Raw genomic sequence first — 7,794 nt, 5'->3', positions numbered from 1 at the left:
GGGTCATTTGACCCCAGTACTCTTTCCTGCCATGGCAGGGGGTCGGACTTGGTGATCTGCTCAGGTCCCTTCTGACCCTACAAACTATGAAACTATGAACATGGAGTGCAGAGCTCCTTTAACACATACTCACACAATGAAGGAGACAAGGCTCTGATCTTTGGAGCCTTTTGCAACTCAGGCTAGTTTGTACCAAGAAAATGCATAGCAGTTTCTGGGGGTGTGGGCTGTAGCAGTGTCGGCCTGAGGACACGGACAGTCAAGGTTCTTTGGGTAAATCCTATAGCCCCAGCCTCCCTCCCTCCCCCCACTGACAGGGTCTCGATCTCCCCCTTCCCTTTAAAAAACAAGAACAAAACATAAATGGGTACATGAAGTGAAACTTTGAGGCAGAAGGGGTACACTTGTTAAAAAGGTTGGAAACCCCTGTTCTAGGGTCTGGAACAGATTCCCCGCAGAGGTGGTACAATCACTTATCCTGGAGATCTTTAAAAAACGACTTGACGCACACCTTGCTGGGAACATCCGACCACAGCAGTCTTTTCTGCTCAAGTGCAGGGGGGCTGGACCCTTCCATCCCCTAACATCTATGAATCTTTTATTAGACCAACTTAAATAGTTGGAAAAATTCAGTTCCCAGGGGTTTCTTCTTGGAAAGACCCAAAAGAGAGCTCAGGGTTAATTAACAGAAGGAGGAAGAGAAAACATTAGGGAGGACAACTACAAGCCCCTTCCCAGATCCTACACCAACTGAATAGATCAAGCTGCCAGTTGATGGCCAAGACTACCGCAGGATTAGGAGTCAGACCTACTGACCCACATTCAAACTAAATCAATATATTATTCATAGCAGCTGAAGCCCCAATTCCCATTCAGCTGCTACATGAGAGCATGTAAAAAGCTGCTTGTCACGTTGAGGAACTAGACATGCGGAAAAGCAGCTCATTTCAGGGAATCTACAGATGAACTTACTGCCACCTTCTTTTTAAGCAGTCCCCCAAGGCCATAAACACATGCTACAGTTCAGCTGAGTAAAGCAATTGGCATGAGGTGAATAGCCAGAAAAAAAAAGGTGAGTTAATGGAAAGACGGTCTTAAAAGGGTGTCTGACAGGGCCGCAGTAGAAAGTCCCTTTGAAAGGTTAGTGTGCTTTGACAGGCTTACATTAATGCACATGTTGTCATAACATACTCTGCAGTTTGGAGGGAAATGAGCTTCAGTTTATGTTAATGGCCAAATGGTTTAATGCAGTACAGAGGTATTGGCCAAAGCCCTGGGCAAACCCTGCGAGAGAGTGAATGGGGGAAGGGGTGGGGAGGTACACTGAGCACCGGAGGGGCAAGGGCTCCAAAGTCAGGGGGGGAAGGAAGGGCTGCAGGTGTCTTACCTGTGTCAGGGAAAACAGCCCCTTGCTGCTGCTGCCAGAGTCACAACATGGTCTGCCCACCCCAGCTCTTGTTCTAATAGCAGTTGTGCGGTGTTCATGCATGTGGCTGCTGTTGCAGCTTGCAGGAGTAATCACGGGGCTGCTTCTGCTGCTGGGGCACAGACTCTGCAAGAGCAGGGGGGCAATTCTGGTGCCCCTTCTACTTGGTACCCAAAACTGGTGCCCCAATTGCCCACCCCTAATTACAGTACTAAGTGGCAGTGCCTAACCTTTGCCCCCTAACAGGATGGGTCTGGTCTATGAGCCTGATCTGGCTTGCAAACCCAGCTCAGTGTGTGGCCCCCTGCCCTGTGCACCAATTTGAGCCCAAACCAGATTACATCCACAGCCCTGGCCCCATTCACAGGACCACATCATCTGGCCTGAAGGGCTTGGAAATTAGGCAGCAGGGAAACCGTGGCAATATTCATTACAACTGCTCCCCCACTATCAAATTTCTGGACTTGTGGGGAGCCCTGTAGGCTGGATGACATGGCTTCATGGGCCGGATCCAGACGAGCACCACTGGTTGAATGAATAGATGCTGTACTTTTGAGAGCTCATCTGTTCAGCATGGGTCCTTCCAAATGGTTCACCCTTCTAAGCAAATAGTTATTGTTTAATACGAGTAGCAAAAGAGAAGCAGGCAGAAAGCTGGGCAGAGTGGCACCATGCGGTATGGACTAATGCAACAGATTGTTCTATATCGGGGTGGGCAAAGAACAGCCACGGGCTGGTACCAGTCCACCAAGGGATTTTATCTAGCCTGTGGTAGGTCCTTCAGCCATACCCAGCCCAGAGATGGCCACCAGTCTGGGCCATGACATATGTGACTGGTCCTGCCACCCCCAGGTGTGCAGCTGGGAGGGGGGACACAGCAGCTGGACTCCGCTTCCCAGCAGCAGCTCCTTCTGGCTGCTGGTGTTGCTGCCACTGCCAGACCTGGCCCTACTGCCTGGGCACTCTGGCCTATCCTCCCTACAGCCACTGCTGGAGGCACCAGGCGGGCGGGTGGGCAGGGTCTACATGAAGATCAGCCGTGACCCCTGCAGGCAGGGCGCACTCAGCCGGGTGGATAGGATGTGGTATGGGATGGGTGAGCAGGGCCACCGCCAGGATCACAGGGCAGTAAACGTGTGGGGCCAGGGTCTGGGGCAGAGCTGCAATCCATTCCCCATATCTCCCTGCCATGTGGGGAGCAGACTGTGGCTCTTCCCCAGGCCCCATCTGCCCGCCCTTCTCCCAGACACCACTCCCCACCAGCCCACAGCCCCATCCCATCTGCCCAGTAAAGCACACCCTGTCTGCAGGGGTCCTGGCTGGTCTGCATGGAGACCCCGCCTGCCTGCTCCATCTGGTGCTGGGTGGATGGGCCCAGGACAAATAATATCAGTCTCTCCTCCTCCCCACCTCTGTGCTGGGTCAACTCAGCATCCTCCCCCTGGCAGCTCACCCAAATTCCTTAAGTGGCCCTCCAACCAAAATAATTTCCCATGCCTACTCCAAATACACTTTAAACCCCAGGAATCTAGACATGCAGGTCACTTTAGACTGGTTTATACTTCCCAGAACATTTCAGAAGTACAGCAGGAAAATCAAGTACTATTTTGAGCTGGTTCTTCTGGAGCCAGTTTAATGTACTGTGCACACACAGGCCATGCCATGCCTACTGTCTGTTCAGTCCTTCCTCTAAAACTCCAACAGGGGGGCTGCTCTGGGTTGCAACCAGGACTCTACTGCCCAAAGAGCTATTGCCTATAGAGACCAGAGTCAGCCTCTGCAGGTTTCACCCTGCATACACATCTTGATGCAATCGCTGGCAACGCAAGTGGCTGGAAAAGGCAGGGAGTTCTTGGAGGGGGCAGGGCAGAGCACTGGGGGCCACACAGGTCCCCCAGCACCTGGCTACCCCTCCACTCCAACCCCCATGCCCCAATCCAGGTCTCCCCCCCCCCTCTAAAGCAATCCTGGGGAAGCTCTGAGCACTGACCCCTGGAAGCATGATGGTCTAGTTAGTCTACCACTCCGGGTGGCATTTGGGCAACAATGCAATCCACAATCCCTTTGCGATATATGCATGGACACTTCTGTCCAGGGACAATTGCAAATGGTTTCCGATCCGTGGTATTCTTGGAAAGGTTCAAGCATTATATCTGTCTGCACCCTTAGAGACTAACTGATTCTGAGACACACAAGCTTTCCTAGACAGCAACCTACTTTTGTCAGAAGCCGGGAAAGGACAAACTGCAGTAACTCATAGTCCCCCTTAGAGGTCAGCCTAGCATAAAAACTGGGATCCCATTACAAAGAGTATGGCTCTTTCCCCAGAGAGGGATTTACATGTCAAGAACAGTAGCTGCTGCTGCAGAGAGGGATTTGTTCACAGACTGCATTGATTGAGCACTGCCTTCACAGCAACAGATCCATCCCTCGGCTCAGTGTCTACATAGCCGTCCAAGTGACGGAGCCCTTTAGATCTGTAGGAAGGCAGGGGTTTGCACACGGTTACTTAAACCCAGAACAAACTAGCTGTGTAGTTGGACCAGAGGGCTTATGAGCCAGATACGGCTTTCATAACAACAATCCTAGCTCTTTCATCTCACAGGAGGGGCTCAGGGTTTTAGATCATTCAAAACTTGTATGAAACCACCTGTCACTCTACCATAAAATGCACGCCAACAAGGGGTTTATGGTTCTCATCCTGGTCATTTCCAAGCACTTGGTCAACTGTGCTGGTTATAGAATGTGAGTTTTAAAAGCCCACTTCCAGCCTACTCTCTCTCTCTCTCTGTCTCTCTCTCCTGCCGAGAGACACAGCATGCTAGGTATTTCGAAATGAGAGGATATTGGCCAGGGGGAGGGAGGGAGAGAGAGAGAGAATGAGTATGTGCATGCACACACATGCATAGTTTTAGAGTTAATGCAAAGTACCAGGTTGACACTGAAGATTGAAGTTTCTCTGTGTCTATAGAACAGGTATGGTGCAGATAACAACAGCCCCAACTTTCCCCACATGCTGCTCTCCCTTTGGTGTGGATGGACTGACTGCGAGAGATAAGGTAATCAGTCATCTCAGCCCACGTGGTCTTTTCTCCTGAGACCACAGGAAGCCTGATTAGTGCCATTTGTGATGCTGTGCTTGTCATGCGGACACCTGCCCACTAGCAACTGGACTGAGGCTTGAGGCCTGCTATATATTCTGTAAGCAGTCACAAAACAGCTGTCAGATAGCAGCTACTTTTGGTCACTACTAATCTGGTCTGCATTTGAACCAGCAAACAGAATCTAAGGGCAGAAAGTAGCATTATCTTGGTTAACCCCTTTTTAACAGAATGGAGAGACTGAATAGTGCTTCACCAATACATTGAAAGAGAAAGGAGGCAGCGATTTTGGAAGAGCGTATGCAAAGATGCAATAACTTCACCTTATTTTGTTCCTGCAAAATTGTTCCCTCTTAGCTGGAAGAGAAAGATTGATATACATAACATTGATACAGCTTTCACCCTTCATATTTATATATATGAAGGGTGAACGCTATATCAGTGTATATATGTTAGCTACTGAGCATGTGAACCAATGTCTTGTAATGCAAGAGTTCCCAAACCCTCAGCCCATGGTCCACCAGTGAGCCATACAGATGCTACAAGTGGGAACAAGGGGACCAGCCAGACTCCCACAAATATTTTGTAGAACCAGGCAGCACAGGTCTGAAAACGTGCCACTTCATGCATGCTGCCTCCAGAACAGGAACACAGAGCCATGCTAATGCAAATGCCTGCAGGTAGGCAATTCAGCTGTGCTGGGAGGCAGAGCTACTTGGGTGTGGTGCTGTGTCACCACCGCCCCCCTGACTCCAGAAGTAGAGTGCACAGCGCTAACTAGCATCATGCTACTGTACACGACACTGCCTTGCACCAAACACAGCTCCCCACTAACCTGGCTATACCACACTACTTCTGGCTCTGGGTAGGCCACCTCCAGGGGTTATGCAGATCACTTTGCCATTGTTAAGATGTGATATAAAAAAGGTTGAGAACTGCCCCTGTAGTGGTGGATTGTGGGCCGCTTCCCTGTTTGTTATAATTCTCACCAGCAAACAGAGGGTCTCCTCCACCTCCAGTGGTCAGCTGCTCCAAGAACAAGATGGTCTGAGTTTGATCCCTGCTATAACCAAAACATAGCGAGCACCAAATGTGCAGAACAATGACAGCTGTGAAGTCCTAGGCTGATAACAATGAGCGGGATACAAAGGAGCACTTTTATAGCTTAGACATTTACTAAGATAGCACATGTGGGAGACGAGAATCAGAGCCGCTTCCATACTAACAAACAACGATTGCATCTGACAAACTGTCTTTCCATCCCAAACTCTCATAATGTCTCATTTAAATCAAACCATAACATACTTGGAGGATGTATAATCCATTAGTTGGGCTTGTTTCACCACAAAGCTAAACTAAAGCCCAGCCAATGAAATGTAATTTTATTCTTCCCTGCCCACAGACAAGTGGCTGCTAAACAAAACACATTACAAAAAGAACAGATTGCCCCTGCCAGCCTAACATGATAGTCTCCTGGAAGAGACAGAAGGGCTCAGAGACAAGACTCATTCAGAGCTATTTGCCTGTTTAGCCAGAGGATGTTCCCAAAGCAATTCATCTTCTCTGCTTCGGCACGAGGTGGGGCATGAAGGAGAGAGCCAGCCAGTCTGGCCAGGCCACTGGCTCCCAATTAGAAATGGAGCAGTCTTGAAGTTAGCCCCTGCCTATAGGACTCCACTTTGAGATATTGGCGCTCAAGCCACTTGTTCCTCAAAAGCTGGGTGCAAGCTAAAAAACCCGAAGGGGTTCTGGCTTGAATCTGTCTTTCCAGCTGAAATGGGGTTTGGATCAGGTGTTCAACAAACCCAGTCAAACAAAGCAAGCTAAGACTTCTCTAAGTCAAAACCAAGCTGCATCGCAGAGGAGAATGACCAATTTCTCGTTTAAGCAGGCGCTTAAGACAACATCACCTATGGTTGTTATGTTTCTGACATATTCACTTTATCCTGCAGCATATAAGGTATAGAAGCGGAAGTCCTGGGTTCTCTTGCTGACTTTGGGCATGCCATTCATTCTTTGTAATTCAATTTCCCCATTTCTACAACAGGAAATAATGTTACACTCAATCTTTGCAAGCAGCTTTAAAACCTTCAGACAAAGGACTTGCCACTTGCATGCTTAAAATGGTGCTATTCCCAGGAGCTGTGTCTACTGGAAGCAGAGCTCAGTGAATGCCACTGCCATACTAAGTGAATAAAGGTGTCGGCAATTCCACAGGCCTGAAACAAAAGTGATTCCTAAGCGAGGAGTAACAAAGCATTGTTTTGAGGGACCTAAAGAGAGATTGTTGAATAGACTTGTGAGACTTTAATTTTTCTGCTACCAGGTTTTGTGGTTCACTCAGCAAAACAGACAACCCCAACTTCCTGGTAAGGATTGTTGCTAGTGTATCCAGAAGCCGCTTCCTATATAAAGAAGCACCACAACTTGAACTACAACTAGAGAGCATTCAAAACTCTCCAGTTGTGAGAGCAGGGGAATTCAGTGTCCAAGATGAGTGGTCATTCCTTAATGAGACGATACTCAGGGCCCAAGGGGTGTCCATCCCAACAAGAAGCAAGAGGGGCAAGAGTGCCTGAAAGTCCCCCTGGCTCACCAAGGGCGTCCAGGAATGCCTGATTGCCAAAAAGGCAGCATACACCCCCTTCCACCGGGTGTATCTCCAAAGAGGAGTATACCTCCTCTGCTCAGGCCTGTAGGGGGGCTGTCAGGAAAGCTAAGGCGGACATAGAACTAGGACTAGCGTCCAAAATCAAGGATAATAAAAAGTCTTTTTTCAAATATATAGGGAGGATGAAGATGGCACCTGGTAATGTGGGGCCCCTGCAAAATAGGCGGGGCAATCTGGTGGTTGTGCCAGAGGAGAAAGCAGACCTCTTTAACCAATTCTTCACCTCCGTTTTCTTGTGCAGGGACCAGGACTTCCCCACTGTGATGCACGACAGACTTGAGGAGAATGCCTCCAGACCTCAGATTGGGGAGGACTGGATTAGAAAGCTTCTGGAGGGGCTGGACTTGTTCAAGTCAGTGGGTCCAGATGCTCTCCACCCCAGGGTGTTGAGGGAGCTGGCTGGGGTTATTGCAGGGTCCTTGGCACGGCTTTACGGGCGCTCATGGTGCTCGAGCCAGGTGCCAGATGATTGTAAGATAGCTAATGTGGTCCCCATCTTCAAAAAAGGGAAGAGAGAGGACCCAGGCAACTATAGGCCCATCAGTCTTACCTCAATCCTAGGGAAACTCTTTGAGAAGACCCTCAAGGAGCACATC

The sequence above is a fragment of the Crocodylus porosus genome, unplaced genomic scaffold, assembly GCF_001723895.1.
Source record: "Crocodylus porosus isolate Cpor-Errol unplaced genomic scaffold, CroPor_comp1, whole genome shotgun sequence".
Lineage (NCBI taxonomy): Eukaryota > Metazoa > Chordata > Crocodylia > Crocodylidae > Crocodylus > Crocodylus porosus.
Note: the sequence above shows the minus strand (reverse complement) of the source record.